Genomic DNA, 19,517 nt, shown 5'->3' with positions numbered 1-19,517 from the left:
GGAGTTTGCGTCATTTTTTAGCGTGGACACCTACTTTGCGTTAATGATATGCAAGGTAGGCGTTCACGTCTAAAAAATTGACTCCGAGGCATGTGCGCCGTATTTACATTCCCGGGCAAAATTCACGCCCGGGAGTGGGCGGGTAAAAAAAAATGACGTACGGCCGCTTTTGCGCCGTTTTTTTGCGCCTGGAAAAGGCAGGCGTTAAGGGACCTGTGGGCTCTGAAGGAGCCCAGAGGTGCCCTCCCATGCCCCCAGGGACACCCCCTGTCACCCTTGCCCACCCCAGGAGGACACCCAAGGCTGGAGGGACCCATCCCAGGGACATTAAGGTAAGTTCAGGTAAGTCATTTTTTTTTTTTTTTTGTGGCATAGGGGGGCCTGATTTGTGCCCCCCTACATGCCACTATGCCCAATGACCATGCCCAGGGGACAGAAGTCCCCTGGGCATGGCCATTGGGCAAGGGGGCATGACTCCTGTCTTTGCTAAGACAGGAGTCATTTCTATGGGGGTTGGGAGTCGGAAAAAATGGCGCAAATCGGGTTGAGGCGAAAAATTTGCCTCAACCTGACTTGCCCCATTTTTTGACGCCCAAGCCCCATATCCCCCTACGCCGGCGCTGCCTGGTGTACGTCGTTTTTTTCCACGCACACCAGGCTAACGCTGGCTAACGTCATTGATTAAATACGGCGCCCGCATGGCGCTTCAGAATGGCGTTAGCCGGCGCTAATGTTTTTGACGCAAAACTGCGTTAGCGCAGTTTTGCGTCAATAAGTATAAATATGGCCCAAAATGCCTAATTGATGGCCACCGTCAGTTTTGATGGTCCTCCACAAACCTTTACAGAAACAACTTTGCAAATCATATTTCCCTGTGTGTGGGGGTATTACTATTTTTTCAGTCCTGCACGGAAAAAAGGACATCGCACAGTCCACTCTAAATAAGGCAGATGGTGTAATGCTCTTCCTTCAATGTCTCCTACTCCATCACGATGTCGGATGGAGCATTCCACCAATGAAGGCAATGGGCGCATCACTGATGGTCTGTCTGATTTTAAATGAGGCAGATGGATCGTCGGTTTAGTGGACAGGGTACACCATTGCATTTCTGAAAGAGTACTCTGTCTGTCAAACTCTAAATCTGGCCCTTTGTCATAAAAATCATCACATTTCATATTTCTTCAGCTTGTCCAATATTAAAAAATATTTTTTCTCAGTTTATTGGTAGATGAGACAACACCTAAAGGCCAGATGTAGGCATTAGCATTCTGTATTTGAAACTGTTTGTTTACGTGACACAATGTGGTATCTGTTGTCACTTTACTGAACTTTAACCTTTTAAGTGTGAGTGGCATCTAATGGCTGACACCTACACTACCTCCCCACTACCTCCCCGACACCAGGGAGGTAAATAAAGGCCCCTATAGGGCACTGCACCAGAGGGTGTCCTTTATGTTCTTTTAACATTAAGCTGCTGTAATGACACAGGGCTCGTTGATGTCATTGCCGGAAAACTGAAAGTAAAACAAGCTGAATCAGTGCTCATGGGGATATCTCAGCCCTCATTAGAAAGGGGAGAACATCCCCTTTCCACTTGTACCTCTGCCCAGTGGCAACTGCAAAAGAGGGATGGGGGCAGTGGCATCTTGGGCGAGGGCATGTGTTCCCCCTTGATTTTATATGTCTTTCTGACTCCCCAGGGGCAAATGGGGGCAATAACCCCGAATCTGTCCCCCGAGGGCAGTGGGGCAGAAAGCCCACTAAACACCATGGAGTATTACTTTTATAGGTTTTTAGGGGTGAGGGCTACCAAGTGTGGGCATGACCATGTCCCCACCACAAATAAAAGGAGAAACAGTCTTTGGGGGCAAATTGGGGTAACCACCCAGATCTGTCCCTGTCCGGAGGACAGGAAGCCCACTAGAAGCCAGTTTTTTTTTTTAATATAGTGGTGGGGACTGCCCAGCATGGCTATGGCTATGCCCCCACCCCAAGTCAATGAGGAAAGGCTTTCTGTTCCCAGGAGGCAGATGGGGTGATTACCCCTCATCTCCCTCCCCCCAGGGCAAAAAGCCCAGTAAACGTCAATGTTTTAATAAATATATATATATATCAATAGAAGTGAGGGCTGCCCACGAAGGGCATGGCCATGCCCTCATTCCAAATAAATGGGGCAACAGCCTTTCCACCCCCCAGGGGAAAGATTGGGGTAATTATCCCAAAGCTGTCTCCTGGGGGCAGAAAGCCCACTAGAACCCAGGGAATGTTTAAAAAAAGAAATACAAGGTGGGGGCTGCTAAGCATAGGAATGGTTATGCCCCACCCCAAGTGAATGGGCAAAGTCTTTCTGCCCCCCCTGGGAGCCAGATGGGGTACTTACCCCAATCTGGCCACGGGGGGCAAAAAGCTTGCTAGACAGCAAGGAATTTAAAATACATATGTATATATATATCTAACTCCACCAGGTCCAAAGAAAAGGCGCGCTCAAACTGTTGGTGCCGGCATCAAGGAGTTATCACAAACTAACTTCCCACTCTTCGTCCTGATGATGACACTGTGCAAATAACTTCAGAGGGTCAAAACGTTTACACAAGAATAGTGTACTCTGTTGATGTGATTTAAAAACCTGTAACTCTATGTCAGAGTGTACATCAAAAATCTGTGTATCCTCTACAGTCACTATGTATATACTGTATAACACTAGCGCACTTTTTAATCACTTACCTCACCTTCACTGTGCCACTGAGTCGTTTGGAAACACCACTTCAATTTCAAATGTGCAAAGTTATTGAACTTAATGAGTTCTTCTTTTTATGATTCTAAATGTTGAACAATTGAATAAAAATTTACTTTTTCTAGTAAAACCAGCCCACCGATGATAATTCATTAGTTATCGAGGAAGTTGAGGTTCAAATTTCCCTCTTCAGGGACCATTATTTCCTTTATCACTGTATTACTTGGGTCCCAGGTTACTGGATTGCCCCTTGTTTTATGAATATCCCTGCAGACTAAACCATACCATATGGGTCAGAAGAGTTTGGCTAACTCCCACTATCATCCCACTTGCAATGGTGAACTGCAGCACTTTTGGGTTTGGTTAGGCTGTCACCTGAAAAAATCTACCGGACCCAGACAGTTCTGAAAACTATACATCTGGGGGTGTCCAGGGTGTCGTGCTTTGCATGCATACCATACCATTTTCCTACCCACAATGCCCTGCAAACCTCACATTTTGACTAAAAACACACATTGTCCTCACATTACTGTGAGGAAAACTTCTGGAATCTGTGGGGAGTCACAGATTGCCTACCACACAGCATTGCCCCCAGTGCCCAGATAAAAAAGGTACCTTACTTGTGTGGGTAGGCCAAAAGACCTTGACACAAAAAGTCCTAAAGTGCTATGTGGAGAGATCAGCAATAAGAGTAGCTACAGGATTTGGGACCATGCTCGGCCGCCACTCATCAAAACCTATGAATCAGAGGCCTTTTTGAAAAGTAGACAACTGGTGGATTCCAGGGTGGTGTGCCTTGTGTGAATCCCATGAGGTGTTCCTACCAACAATGCCATGCAAACCTCAAACTATGCCTGAAATCGCACATTTTCCTTAGATTTCTGTGATGGACACTTCGTGAATCAGCAGGAATCCACAAAATTCCTACCACTCAGCATTGTCCCACTTTTGCCGAAAGAAACGCTGTGCCACTTTCGTGGCTGGGCTTAATGCCAGTGACAGGAACTGATCAAACCAAGGTCAATAGGTGTCCCTATGCAAGGGCTACCATTGATCTTGGTTTCTCTAGGTGCCAGCTGAGCGAGGGCCCAAAATCCACAGCTACCCTCGTTGCAAAAAAGTGGTCAGTTTTGAGTGGAACAATGCAATGTATCCATGTTGCATTTTGTTCTATTTCCTGTTGCGGGCACTAGGATACCCATACAAGTGAAGTGCTATTTTTATCAGAAGACTTAGGGGAATGCTGAGTGGAAGGAAGTTTGTGGCTCCCTGCAGATTACAGAACATTCCATCACAAAAATGTAAGAAAAATATGTTTTTCAATCAAAGTTTGAGTTTTGCAAGCGATTTTGGATAAAACAACCTCATGAGAGCCATGCTTGTCACCCCATCCTGGATTCCCCTAAGTGTCTAGTTTCTAAAAATGTACAGGTTGCTAGGTTTCCCTAGGCGCTAGCTGAGCCAGGCACATAATCTACAGCTACATACTTTGTGGAAAACAGGTCAGTTTTCAGTGGAAAAGTGTGATGTATCCATTTTTAGTTTTGGGCAGTTTCCTGTTGCAGGCACCAGGCCTACCCACACAAGTGAGGTACCATTTTTACCAAAAGACCTACAGAAATGCTGGGTGGAAGGAAGTTTGTGGCTCCCTGCAGATTCTAGAACTTTCCATCACAGGAAAATGTTATTTTTTAGTCAAAGTTCGAGGTTTGCAAGGGATTCTGGCAATAACAACCTGATGAGAGCCATGCAAGTCACCCCATCCTGGATTCTCCTAAGTGTCTAGTTTGTACAAATGTACAGGTTTGCTAGGTTTCCCTATGTGCCGGCTGAGCTAGGGCCCAAAATCCACAGCTACGTACTTTGCAAAAAAACAGGTCCTGTTTTCAGTGGACAAATGTTATATATACATGTCGCATTCTGGGCCAGTTCCTGTTGCACACAAGCGAGGTACCAGTTTTATCAGACGTCATATGGGAGCACTGAATAGTAGGATATTTGTTATTACCAACTGAATTTTGCTGCTTTTGTGTCTTCCAAATGAAAGACAGTGTGTACGAAAGCAAGCTTTTTGTTATAAAATACCCTCTAAATCATACTCTACTATTGGTATCCACAAATCAAAAGATGCACAAATAACCACTGCTCCTAAATTCCATATCTTGTGCCTATTTCAGAAATATATAGATTACCCTGATACCTATTTTTTACCATATGAATTGGTCTATACTCAGTACACAATGAAAAAACAATGTACGGTGCATCTCAGTTGTTGGCTCTGGGTACCTTGGGTTCTAGGAGAAACTACAAACCCTATATATCACCACTACCAAATGGGTCTAGTGAATATAATGGTACATTGCTTTTGTAGATCGGCTATTGTGACAAAAAGTGATATATGAAAACATTGCCACAAATGGCTGTTTTGTTCTACTCAATTTCAATATTTCTTTATTTCAACACTTTGGGCCTCATTAGGAGTTTGGTGGTCCCACCACAGGACCGTCAAACTCGTGGGGAGGATGTCGCCACCATGGCAGTGATGTCCCTGCCCTATTACAAGGTTTCTGCGGGACTGACTGGCGGAAACACTGAAATAGAGCGTTCCCGCCAGTCAGACCGGCAGGAACAGTGCTACGAGATAGCACTCAGCTCCCTTAAAGGAGCCAAGTGCTATATCTTAGCACAAATGGGGCCAACCAGCACCCTCGGAATGCTCACTGTCTGCAAAGCAGATGGTGAACATTCTGACTGTGCTGGCCAGAGGGAACCCTGCACTACTGTTAGGACTCGCACTCACACACACATGCTTCTTGCTGCTACCTCACAAAATAAATCAGCATGTATGAAAAAAGATGAAACATGTCATGAATGTGTTTACAGCACAGCACTTCCCTCTAACTTGTGAGGAAAATGATCTTCCGTCTGAAGACTGATTATTTCATTGCATGTTTGTTTATATTGACAAAAGCAAGTGTTGTCCCATTTGTGAACTGTGTGCCAGGCGGTTTATGGAGACATCGAATTCCTTCATATAAATCATCAGAAGTGTTTCATGACTCATCACCAGCATGTGTCTATAAACTCATCACCAGCACAGCATCCACACCCCTCATGATTGATGACTCATCACCAACACACCAGTCTATAAATAGAGCTGCAAAGGTGTTTCCTGTGCTTGGCTTTGAGTCTTCCTTCGTCCGCAGGTGTTCCCGGTTCAGCTGGAGTTCTGTAATTTTTTCAGGAGTCATCTTTTCAGTGTGAGGCTTCATCGGAGCTTCCCTCTCTGGAGCGGATTACTTTTGCAGCGGCTGGAGAATTTACGAGCAGTATTCCATCTTCCTCAAATAATGAAAACTTTCCAGGAGAAGTCAGTTCATGAGTAATTCCCCTCCTGTCTCTCTGTTTTCAGCCTTCCTGAGGTTAGTGACCTTTTGGTGCATTATGAAAGACATTCGTCGATGCTGAGAAACGCGTGATACAAGACAATTTTCCAAAGACAGAGTGAGAAGTATTTTTAAAAGCAGCATTGAAGTTAAGTGTTGTGAACTCCTGAAAGCATTGCTCGATATCTATGCAAACTTAAACGTTTATTCTGATTGCTTTGGAGTGAGTCTATTGTGTGAAAACAAATAATAAAAGACAAATTCATAAGCTTGATTTTATAACAATTTTGTTGTGAGTTACAAAAGTGTGCTTAATAGTTGAGCAATGGAGCGCTAAAAATTATTGTGACTTTGCTGAAAGACCCAGTGATTACCCAATCGAATTATAATATTTATTGTTATTTTGCTGAAGCACTGTGATATTTGTAGTTCTTTTGTTTTTTATTTGTTATTGGTCTTAGAATTCCTGCACCAAGCCCTCAGGCAACTTTCTTAGAACAACAGTGGCACTCCTTTGTGAACCAGTGTTTTGTTTCTCTTCCCTTCCCAAATCTCTGTTCCCTATCCCTTTCCCCCAGAGGCAATTTGCTCATTCCCTGTGCATGTCAGATACAAGAGAATAGTGTTTAGGGGTGAGGGTTTTATTCTCTTCGCTCCAGGGGAACCTGGAATTCAGGTGAGTGGACATGGTCTTGTCAACTGCCTATGTCATCTCATTCTCCACAGTGAAATATTATAATGCATTAATTGTAGATTTTCTTTTCTAATACTACTTTTCTTACAGTGTCTGCTGCAGCATGAAAATGCAGACCCAATGTTCATAGACAGGCAGCCATAAATTCTGTGTTGAGTTTGATCTTTAGGACATTCACATAAGATCTGCATTTAAATCAATTAGAACTGGAATCTTTGAAATACTCAGTGTTCACCTTGCTATCTAGGATAGGCTCTGGCATTCTGGGACGACTGTTAGGCGCCCCTTGCTGTGCCTTGTAGAGGAGGAGCCGACAATAAAAAGGAACTTCTTGAAAGGACAGGATAGTACAGCAACTCCTAACATCATATTTCCAATTCAAATACAGAAAGTTTATTTTGCCATAAGCCCCTTTTAGGTTAATGTTATTTATGTATTTATAACATATATTCATATAGCAGTGACCTAGCCACATGGGCAATGGAGCACTTCATAAGTAACTAAATAATACAATAAAGATATGGAGAAATAGAGTACCATTACATACAATAACAGTCAGAGAGGGGTACAGAGTGATATTGAGAGTCCCACTGGAGACTTCAGTCTTTCAGAAAGGTTCTGAATAGATGTAACTTCAGATTTTCCTGAAATGTGGTAGGCTGTTGTTCAGTCTGATATCCTCAGGTAGAACATGAGACTGATTTGAGAATCCTTGGTTTAGTATTTTGGTATTTTTTACTTTGGGGATTTCAAATATGATCTGTAATTTGCTTCTGGTGCTTCTATTACATCCAATGTTATTAAGTATGACATTAGCTGTATGGTTTTGTACGTAATGCAGGCCATTTTAAAATTGATGCAGGCAATTTGAGGGAGCCTTCAGAGCTCTATGTGATGGAAATAACATGGTCTGATTTCTTGCCTCCTTTCCCAAGGTGAACAGTGACGTATAAGATGGCTCTTAGATGGTTTAGCACTCTTTCGTTTAGGCCTGCAAGTATAACACTACAGGTACAATCCCTCAACGCACAATCCCTTATCATAGAGGTATGATAAGGGATTGAGGAATGTTACTGGAACATTCAAGATGGTGGGCATACATTGAGATGGCTTCCATCCCGGAGGCCCTGAATCCTGCAATCATCCAGCAATGACTTGCCATCCACCGTCATCCAGAACCCTCTGACTGCGTGATAAGGATGGATGCAGTCAAGCCTTTTGGGCGCTGACAGCCCTGTTTTTCCGACGTGGGGCCAATGCTGCATGGTGGTTGGCCTGGCAGGAACCAACTGGTTACTAACATGGGTGCGTGGGACTGCTTGGTGGTGGAGCTGCGTGCTGTTCCTGTGCTGCCAGTAGCCAGCAGAACATAGTACGGATTGTGGCTTTAAGCTAGTCAGAGAATGTTGGCCTGCCCTGGGATTTCCCAGTCATCTGCTGTGAGGGCACTTGGCCCACACCTGATCTGCAGCCTTGGTCTGCTTCTCTTCAGGGTGCTCATTCTGTTGCTGCTGTGCTCTACCCTCCCTTTGGGCTGCTGCTGAAGATTCAGAGCATGCTGAGCCCTGGGGCCCTCAACTACGGCAGCCCCACAAGAGTAGAGGGCGCTTGTGGAGAGGACTTTGTGACGCACCCTCTGGACACCACACTGCACAGGCCCAGAGGGGGTTCCTGAATGATGCCTTACCACGGAATGGAAACAGGCACCCATGTTTGCAGTTCCCGGCTTCTCCCAACTTTGGACTACATAGTCTCACCTGTAGGGGGCTCCACTATTGGCCTGAAGTTGATTTGGCCCTGCCAGTTCTGCTGGAGGTAGGACAGTTACTGTGGCATTTGCAGGGAGCACCACCCATCAGCCGTGTCACACTGCTACTCAGCTTATCAGCGATTCAATTTTCTCACAGTGAACTCTGACCTCATGGGACAACACGGAAAGCCATCCCCTGTAACCCTCGACTTTTCAGCCATGCTGTTCGTCCTGCTATCAATACTAGACCCCCTCATACTCAGGGTATCCTAGAACAAACAAGGCCATAAGATGTTTCTCTGGATCTATGTTCTGCAGGAACCAACTGTACCTCTCACTTTAGCCTCACACTCAAGATACAGGAGGTGGGGCCCTATTTACTGGCATAATCTGAATTAACAGCTGTCCTCCATCAGCATGGAAGGCCTAAGAGCACAAAACCCTCACCTCAATCTCCAGTGGCTAGGGAGGGGAAGAAGTGTCATAATCCCCTGCTCACCCTGCTATGGAACAGATCCTTCGAAAAGCTAGATGCGATCCTCCAGGCAACAGAAACATATAGAGTGCCTTTAAAGTCTAAGCGATTGCATTGACATTGGATTCTTGTGTGAGGATCACAGAATACTTGCCAGCAGAATGTCACACTCTGTGCAAACCTCTTCAGGATCTTCAACCGCAAATCATACAATTACATCAGCAAGTAATTGACCTCAGTGGTAGTATTGGATTCCTAGAAGAAAGAGCTGAAGATGAGCAACATAAGGGTGTGGGGCTGCTGGAAAGGGGCAGATGGTCAAAATATGATGGATTTTCTTGAACACTGGCTTAAGAGTTTTGTGCTTGAACAAATCCTGTCCACTTTTTTCACACTTGAAAGAGTGCATAATGTCCCATCCAGAAGGCTGCCACCAGGATCATCTCCAATTTGAGAGCTGCAACACTATCCTATATGTGGTCGGATAGGCAGCCCCTTGAATTGGAGAATCAGAAATTATCTGTATTTCCAGACTACACCCTGGCAGTGCAGTATCAGCAAACCTCTTTCAAAAGAATCAACCGCTGGTTCCAGAAGATGAGGCTTCATTACTCCTTGCTATTCCCCATATATTCCAACATTACATGTGACTAGAAATCTTCTTTTCACATACCCTGCCCAAGCTTGTGACTGGCCAGAACAGCTAATGCAATTAGAAAGACTGATGAGGTGCCCTCGCTGCCCTCGCTCCCCGAGCAAATCTGAGGTTCGTACAAGCCATATGTTGACATCATCCCAAACACAGGCTCAAGATAAGCACCAAGTGGGTTTGGCTGCTGCAATGACCTTTAGAGAAACCGAGCATGCATCGGATGCGGAGCAAATAGATTCCACAAATGATTACGATGTCCCCTCTCCTTAGGATTTCTACAGGGATCCAAGGTGTTTCGACTTGTGACTCCACAAACTGCTGATGAGCTCCTTTGATTAACTCTCAGTTCCCCTTTGATATTTAGTTCACTGCCTGTCACATGTTAATGGTTACTGTTTAGGCCTGGTTATCCTCCAATCTCACCACTAATATTTTCGCAGCCAGTAATCCTAAACAGACATTTTACCGTGCGGTAAATGATGGCACTGTGCCTTACACAAACAGTTGCACTATAGAGGGAATAGAAGCAATGAGGCTGCCCTGCTCCTCCACAGTGGGCCTCCAAGCTAGCTCAGAGGGACAGGACTGATACTGAGTAAAACAAGAATGGTCACTTGGCTTTATTCTAATGATCTGGGATTTGGAGCTTGGACATAGGGCCCTTGTATGGCCCAACCTGGGTTAAGCCATGGCACACCTATGAGCCTGTCTGCAAACCAGGCATGGTTTGGGCAGGAACCCAGTTGCTTCATGTCCTCAGTATTGAATGATGATGAGTTTATTCATAGATACCTACCTGAAAGAATGGGAGCAACACTACACTTACAGTTTATGAATTGACAGTATATGGTTGCAGAGTGGGATACTGCTTTGAAGGGTGGTATAACACCCCATGGACATGACAGACTCACCAGCATCCACTTGCTATGACCCACAATAACAACAACACCTTTCTCACTTGATGCGTGCATGGAACATACACTGCATGCCACAGATATACAACACGTTCTTAAATCAAAAGACAGGGTGCACATCACCTTCCTTCAGGAGACTCATTTGGTTCCATCGAAAGCTCTAAAGGGAAAGCGTGGTCAAATCTCCTCCACAAATTATTCTATATATGTCAGTGGAGCACTGATATGGGTGTGAGCAGGAGTTCCTTTCCAACCAGGTGCTACAAGAATACATAGAGATCAGAGATATGCTCTGCTGAAGGGTCAGCTAGGTGGTGGAAAGGTTCTACTGGGGAATATCTATGCCCCCAATACTGACCAAGTGGGTTTCATAATGGGCCTTTCTGAGCATTTAGTGCAGTGTGATGGTAGACCTTGGGTCCTGGGTAGAGATTTTACAAGTGTTTCAGAAATAAACCGGGATACGTCAAATCCTCCCTTCCACAGGTCCCTACTAGACACAATGCCTGCACTCTAGCCAAGTGGATGGTTTATTGATCACTGCTTGATATCTGGAGGCATCAACACCCTGATACAAAAATGTACTCTCTTTATTCGGCCCCTCACAACCTCTATTTTCGATTAGACAGGATGATGTCCTCGGATTCACTTTCCCTGTTAGTTACATGTACTGAATAACTAAGCAGACTCGTATCAGACCATAATCCTCTAATAGGTGAGTACAAAAGAGGTAAGCCTAAATCACCAATTCTGACTTGGCATCTTCAACCCAATTCGTTAGAGGATGCAGTTTTCCAGGCAACGCTTATTGAACATATCCCTGATTATTTTGAGCAGAATTATGGTACAGTCTCCTCTCTTGTGGAATGGAAAGCAATTAATGTGTTAACCAGTGGGAACTGCAAACAGAACATGACTGGTGCATGCAAACCAATAGAGGCTGAACTACATGAGGTTGAAGAAGGGTTGTTCCAACTTGAAAGAGAACATGTAAAAGATCCCATCGAAGGGGTGGCTCTCAGTGATGAAGCATGTGGCGCTGATTGTGACACATGCAGCGGGAGATAGATCAGGCAAAATGCTAGCATGGTTAACCATTCAGGAGAACATGGAGATGCCAATAATTTTGATCAAACCACAACAGGGTCCCATATGTAACTCACAACAACAAGTACTAGATACCTTCTACCTTTATTATCCTCACTCTACGAGGTAAGGTATCAAGTTGCTGATAATGAGGTTGAGCCCTTTCTCTCAGAAATCTCACTGTCCCAAATTACCAGGGAACTGTGGGAAGACAAGTTGCCCCCACAATTATGCATGAAACCAGTGGGGTGATTCAGAGTCTAGCAGCCAGTAAGACTCCTGGTTCAGTTAGTATCTTGCTAGAATGTTATCAGATACTCACAGACCAACTGGTAATATACTTTGTGGACCTTTATGATGCATCCGCTGAGAACACTGTCCTGCCATCCTTCCACAGGGAGGCTTTACAGGTCTCTCTCCCTATGCCAAATCCAACAATCCTATCTACCTACATGCCCCTGGCAATACTTAATACAGATTACAAAATCTTGAGTAGAGTTTTCAGAACAGGCATTTGCAAGTGCTCCTCGACTGGTCCACCAGGACCAAAAAAGCTTTGTACCAGTGATAAATACCTCATTTAACATTTGTAGGCTTTACCAGTTGCCCCTCCAGTGTATAGCCACACTCAGTCTGTCATGTGCTGAACCTGAAGAAGACGTTCAACAGGTAAAGCTGGAAGAACTTTTTGGAATGTTTAGTAAAGTGGGTTTTGGCAGGAGACTGCTCAGACTTATCCGGCTGTCATATGCTGCCCCAAGTCCTGAGTTAAAGTAAGCCAACTTATGTTAGGTTTGTTTAAAATTTGCAACGGGGCAAGACAAGGATGCCTGCTCTCCTCTAATTTTTACACTTGCTCTGGAGCCATTAACTGCTTTGATGCATTAAAGATGGGATGTGTTGGGGAATTCCACTGTAGGATGGGTCACATGCTGTCTCGTTCTACACAGATGACATGTGGCTTACCTAAAAGACGCTGTTTCTGGCCACAACAACATAGGCTCTACTCTGCCTAGATGTGATAAGAAGACAGGTTGGCAGGTCAACTGGTCAAAATCATGCATTTTTGCCTCTTAGGCCTGGAACCCATGCCATCAGCATAACCTTAAGAGGTGGTCCAGTTCCCTGGGAGGAAGCATCCTTCTAGCACCTCAAGGTCAGTATTTACCACTCAGAGCAAGACATAGATGAGGGCAACCTTGTCAGGGAAATGATGATGTTGCAGTCTAACATTGGTTTCCACCAGCTGGTGGTTACAGGACGGATCGCCTTATCTAAAATGATTATGCACCACCATCTATTGTATTACTTCTCCAATGTACATATCTACTCCCACCCAGAAAGTTTTCTGGGGACTTGGATGGCAAGCTAGATGATCTAATACGTGGCAATGGCCAGTGTCGGGTTGCACTAACCAAGCTACAATGTCCGCCGAAAGTGAAGGCCTTGGAGCTCCTGTTTTGAGCAGTATTTCTTAATGGCCAGGATTCAATGGGTATCTTACTAGTTAGCAGGCAAACTGCTCAACAATACCTGTTCTATACAAGGACCTCTGTCATCTACTGCCTATCATCTGTGGTTTGTCCTACCAAGGACTAAAATGGTCAGCGACATGCCATGCCTAGTAAAGGTATGCGAAAATTGCCTCCACCAAAGTTTACACTTATATCCCAGCTATTCAGCAACTAGGATTTCCTTAGGATGATGGTTTTATCACCACACACGAGTTGCCTCACTGGAGTGAAGTGGGTTTACATACTCTAGATCACCTCTTCCATGAAGGACCTGTAAGGAAATGCCTCCTTGGAATGGTTGCCCCCTGACTTTTTGCCTTTGCTGATGCTATGTTTACAATTGAAAGTGTGCTGAGGCCTGCTAACCAGGCCCCAGCACCAGTGTTCTTTCCCTAACCTGTACTTTTGTATCCACAATTGGCAGACCCTGGCATCCAGATAAGTCCCTTGTAACTGGTACTTCTTGTACCAAGGGCCCTGATGCCAAGGAAGGTCTCTAAGGGCTGCAGCATGTCTTATGCCACCCTGGAGACCTCTCACTCAGCCCAGACACACTGCTTGCCAGCTTGTGTATGCTAGTGAGGACAAAACGAGTAAGTCGACATGGCACTCCCCTCAGGGTGCCATGCCAGCCTCTCACTGCCTATGCAGTATAGGTAAGACACCCCTCTAGCAGGCCTTACAGCCCTAAGGCAGGGTGCACTATACCATAGGTGAGGGTACCAGTGCATGAGCATGGTACCCCTACAGTGTCTAAACAAAACCTTAGACATTGTAAGTGCAGGGTAGCCATAAGAGTATATGGTCTGGGAGTCTGTCAAACACGAACTCCACAGCACCATAATGGCTACACTGAAAACTGGGAAGTTTGGTATCAAACTTCTCAGCACAATAAATGCACACTGATGCCAGTGTACATTTTATTGCAAAATACACCCCAGAGGGCACCTTAGAGGTGCCCCCTGAAACTTAACCGACTGTCTGTGTAGGCTGACTAGTTCCAGCAGCCTGCCACACTAGAGACATGTTGCTGGCCCCATGGGGAGAGTGCCTTAGTCACTCTGAGGCCAGTAACAAAGCCTGCACTGGGTGGAGATGCTAACACCTCCCCCAGGCAGGAGCTGTAACACCTGGCGGTGAGCCTCAAAGGCTCACCCCTTTGTCACAGCCCAGCAGGGCACTCCAGCTTAGTGGAGTTGCCCGCCCCCTCCGGCCACGGCCCCCACTTTTGGCGGCAAGGCTGGAGGGAACAAAGAAAGCAACAAGGAGGAGTCACTGGCCAGTCAGGACAGCCCCTAAGGTGTCCTGAGCTGAGGTGACTCTAACTTTTAGAAATCCTCCATCTTGCAGATGGAGGATTCCCCCAATAGGGTTAGGATTGTGACCCCCTCCCCTTGGGAGGAGGCACAAAGAGGGTGTACCCACCCTCAGGGCTAGTAGCCATTGGCTACTAACCCCCCAGACCTAAACACGCCCTTAAATTTAGTATTTAAGGGCTACCCTGAACCCTAGAAAATTAGATTCCTGCAACAACAAGAAGAAGGACTGCCTAGCTGAAACCCCTGCAGAGGAAGACCAGAAGACAACAACTGCCTTGGCTCCAGAAACTCACCGGCCTGTCTCCTGCCTTCCAAGGAACTCTGCTCCAGCGACGCCTTCCAAAGGGACCAGCGACCTCTGAATCCTCTGAGGACTGCCCTGCTTCGACGACAAGAAACTCCCGAGGACAGCGGACCTGCTCCAAAAAGACTGCAACTTTATCCAAAGGAGCAGCTTTAAAGAACCCTGCAATCTCCCCGCAAGAAGCGTGAGACTTGCAACACTGCACCCGGCGACCCCGACTCGGCTGGTGGAGAACCAACACCTCAGGGAGGACCCCCGGACTACTCTACGACTGTGAGTACCAAAACCTGTCCCCCCTGAGCCCCCACAGCGCCGCCTGCAGAGGGAATCCCGAGGCTACCCCTGACCGCGACTCTCTGAAACCTATGTCCCGACGCCTGGAAAAGACCCTGCACCCGCAGCCCCCAGGACCTGAAGGACCGGACTTTCACTGCAGAAGTGACCCCCAGGAGTCCCTCTCCCTTGCCCAAGTGGAGGTTTCCCCGAGGAAGCCCCCCCCTTGCCTGCCTGCAGCGCTGAAGAGATCCCTTGATCTCTCATTGACTTCCATTGCGAACCCGACGCTTGTTCTAACACTGCACCCGGCCGCCCCCGCGCCGCTGAGGGTGAAATTTCTGTGTGGGCTTGTGTCCCCCCGGTGCCCTACAAAACCCCCCTGGTCTGCCCTCCGAAGACGCGGGTACTTACCTGCTGGCAGACTGGAACCGGGGCACCCCCTTCTCTCCATCGCAGCCTATGCGTTTTGGGCACCACTTTGAACTCTGCACCTGACCGGCCCTGAGCTGCTGGTGTGGTAACTTTGGGGTTGCTCTGAACCCCCAACGGTGGGCTACCTTGGACCAAGAACTGAACCCTGTAAGTGTCTTACTTACCTGGTAAAACTAACAAAAACTTACCTCCCCCAGGAACTGTGAAAATTGCACTGTGTCCACTTTTAAAGTAGCTATTTGTGAATAACTTGAAAAGTATACATGCAATTGAAATGATTCAAAGTTCCTAATGTACTTACCTGCAATACCTTTCAAACAAGATATTACATGTTAAATTTGAACCTGTGGTTCTTAAAATAAACTAAGAAAAGATATTTTTCTATAACAAAACCTATTGGCTGGATTTGTCTCTGAGTGTGTGTACCTCATTTATTGTCTATGTGTATGTACAACAAATGCTTAACACTACTCCTTGGATAAGCCTACTGCTCGACCACACTACCACAAAATAGAGCATTAGTATTATCTCTTTTTACCACTATTTTACCTCTAAGGGGAACCCTTGGACTCTGTGCATGCTATTCCTTACTTTGAAATAGCACATACTGAGCCAACTTCCTACATTGGTGGATCAGCGGTGGGGTACAAGACTTTGCATTTGCTGGACTACTCAGCCAATACCTGATCACACGACAAATTCCAAAATTGTCATTAGAAATTGATTTTTGCAATTTGAAATGTTTTCTAAATTCTTAAAAGACCTGCTAGGGCCTTGTGTTAGATCCTGTTTAGCATTTCTTTTAGAGTTTAAAAGTTTGTAAAAGTTTGAATTAGAACCTAGAACTAGTTGTAGATTCTTAAAAAGTATTCCAACTTTTAGAAGCAAAATGTCTAGCACAGATGTGACTGTGGTGGAACTCGACACCACACCTTACCTCCATCTTAAGATGAGGGAGCTAAGGTCACTCTGTAAAATAAAGAAAATAACAATGGGCCCCAAACCTACCAAAATACAGCTCCAGGAGCTTTTGGCAGAGTTTGAAAAGGCCAACCCCTCTGAGGGTGGCAACTCAGAGGAAGAGGATAGTGACTTGGAGGAAAATTCCCCCCTACCAGTCCTATCTAGGGAGAACAGGGTCTCTCAAACCCTGACTCCAAAAATAATAGTCAGAGATGCTGGTTCCCTCACAGGAGAGACCAACACCTCTGAAATCACTGAGGATAACTCCAGTGAAGAGGACATCCAGTTAGCCAGGATGGCCAAAAGATTGGCTTTGGAAAGACAGATCCTAGCCATAGAAAGGGAAAGACAAGAGATGGGCCTAGGACCCATCAATGGTGGCAGCAACATAAATAGGGTCAGAGATTCTCCTGACATGTTGAAAATCCCTAAAGGGATTGTAACTAAATATGAAGATGGTGATGACATCACCAAGTGGTTCACAGCTTTTGAGAGGGCTTGTGTAACCAGAAAAGTGAACAGATCTCACTGGGGTGCTCTCCTTTGGGAAATGTTCACAGGAAAGTGTAGGGATAGACTCCTCACACTCTCTGGACAAGATGCAGAATCTTATGACCTCATGAAGGGTACCCTGATTGAGGGCTTTGGATTCTCCACTGAGGAGTATAGGATTAGATTCAGGGGGGCTCAAAAATCCTCGAGCCAGACCTGGGTTGACTTTGTAGACTACTCAGTAAAAACACTAGATGGTTGGATTCAAGGCAGTGGTGTAAGTAATTATGATGGGCTGTACAATTTATTTGTGAAAGAACACCTGTTAAGTAATTGTTTCAATGATAAACTGCATCAGCATCTGGTAGACCTAGGACCAATTTCTCCCCAAGAATTGGGAAAGAAGGCGGACCATTGGGTCAAGACTAGGGTGTCCAAAACTTCCACAGGGGGTGACCAAAAGAAAGGGGTCACAAAACCTCCCCAGGGGAAGGGTGGTGAGACAGCCAAAAATAAAAATAGTCAAGAGTCTTCTAAAGGCCCCCAAAAACCTGCACAGGAGGGTGGGCCCAGAGCCTCTTCACAAAACAATCCTGGGTACAAGGGTAAAAACTTTGATCCCAAAAAGGCCTGGTGTCGAAACTGTAGTCAGTCTGGACACCAAACTGGAGACAAGGCCTGTCCCAAGAAAAGTTCCACTCCAAACTCCAATCCAGGTAACACTGGAATGGCTAGTCTCCAAGTGGGATCAACAGTGTGCCCAGAGCAAATCAGGGTCCACACTGAAGCTACTCTAGTCTCTGAGGGTGGGGTGGATTTAGCCACACTAGCTGCCTGGCCTCCTAACATGCAAAAATACAGGCAGCAGCTCTTTATTAATGGGACAAGTGTAGAGGGCCTGAGGGATACAGGTGCCAGTGTCACCATGGTGACAGAGAAACTGGTTTCCCCTGGCCAATACCTGACTGGAAAAACTTATACAGTCACCAATGCTGACAATCAAACTAAAGCACATCCCATGGCAATGGTAACTTTAGAATGGGGAGGGGTCAATGGCCTGAAACAGGTGGTGGTCTCCTCAAACATCCCAGTAGACTGTCTGCTTGGAAATGACCTGGAGTCCTCAGCATGGGCTGAGGTAGAGCTAAAAACCCATGCAGCCATGCTGGGTATCCCTGAACTGGTGTGTGTAAAAACAAGAGCACAATGCAAGGCACAGGGTGAAAAAGTAGAGCTGGAGTCTGGAAAAATGGCCCAGCCTACCAAGAGAAAAGGAAAGTCAGTTGGGAAACCAACTGCAACACAGTCAGAAAAAGAGAACCTCTCTTCTCAGGAAGAAGTTCTGCCCTCTGAGGGAACTGAGCCTTTGGAGCTTGAACCTTATCAGGTTGAGCTCTTAGGCCCAGGGGGACCCTCAAGGGAGGAGCTGTGTAAGGGACAAGAAACCTGTCCCTCTCTTGAAGGCCTTAGGCAGCAAGCTGCTGAAGAGTCCAAGGGCAAGAAAAATGGAACACATAGGGTCTATTGGGAAGATGGACTCCTGTACACTGAGGCCAGAGACCCCAAACCTGGTGCCACTAGGAGAGTGGTAGTGCCTCAGTCGTTCAGAGAGTTTATTCTGACCTTAGCCCATGATATTCCCCTTGCTGGGCATTTGGGACAAACCAAGACGTGGGAGAGGTTAGTCAACCACTTCTACTGGCCCAATATGTCCCAGAAGGTTAAGGAGTTTTGCCTCTCCTGCCCCACCTGTCAATCCAGTGGTAAGACAGGTGGGCACCCAAAGGCCCCCCTCATTCCACTTCCAGTGGTGGGGGTCCCCTTTGAAAGAGTGGGTGTGGACATAGTTGGTCCACTGGAACCTCCCACAGCCTCAGGAAATATGTACATCCTAGTAGTAGTGGATCATGCTACTAGGTATCCTGAAGCTATTCCCCTTAGGTCGACTACTGCCCCTGCAGTAGCCAAGGCCCTCATTGGTATCTTTACCAGAGTGGGTTTCCCTAAGGAGGTGGTGTCTGACAGAGGTACCAACTTCATGTCAGCATACCTAAAACACATATGGAATGAGTGTGGAGTGACTTACAAATTCACTACACCATACCATCCACAAACTAATGGCTTAGTTGAGAGATTCAACAAGACATTAAAAGGCATGATCATGGGGCTCCCAGAAAAACTCAAAAGGAGATGGGATGTCCTCTTGCCATGTCTGCTTTTTGCTTACAGAGAGGTGCCACAGAAGGGAGTAGGATTCTCACCCTTTGAACTTCTGTTTGGTCACCCTGTAAGGGGACCACTTGCTCTTGTTAAAGAAGGCTGGGAGAGACCTCTTCATGAGCCTAAACAAGACATAGTGGACTATGTACTTGGCCTTCGCTCTAGAATGGCAGAGTACATGGAAAAGGCAACCAAAAACCTTGAGGCCAGCCAACAGCTCCAGAAGTTTTGGTATGACCAAAAGGCTGCACTGGTTGAGTTCCAACCAGGGCAGAAAGTCTGGGTTCTGGAGCCTGTGGCTCCCAG

The 19,517-nt window shown here is 46.1% G+C and overlaps 1 protein-coding gene across 9 annotated transcripts in view; it reads right to left on the bottom strand.

Annotated features, from left to right (window-relative positions):
• The window catches only part of KIAA1549L (KIAA1549 like), a 526,680-nt gene that overhangs the window by 24,171 nt on the left and 482,992 nt on the right, over positions 1-19,517 (bottom strand). The window lies entirely within an intron of this gene.

This window comes from Pleurodeles waltl, chromosome 3_1 (assembly GCF_031143425.1).
Source record: "Pleurodeles waltl isolate 20211129_DDA chromosome 3_1, aPleWal1.hap1.20221129, whole genome shotgun sequence".
NCBI lineage: Eukaryota > Metazoa > Chordata > Amphibia > Caudata > Salamandridae > Pleurodeles > Pleurodeles waltl.
This window is presented reverse-complemented; position numbering and strand designations above follow the sequence as displayed.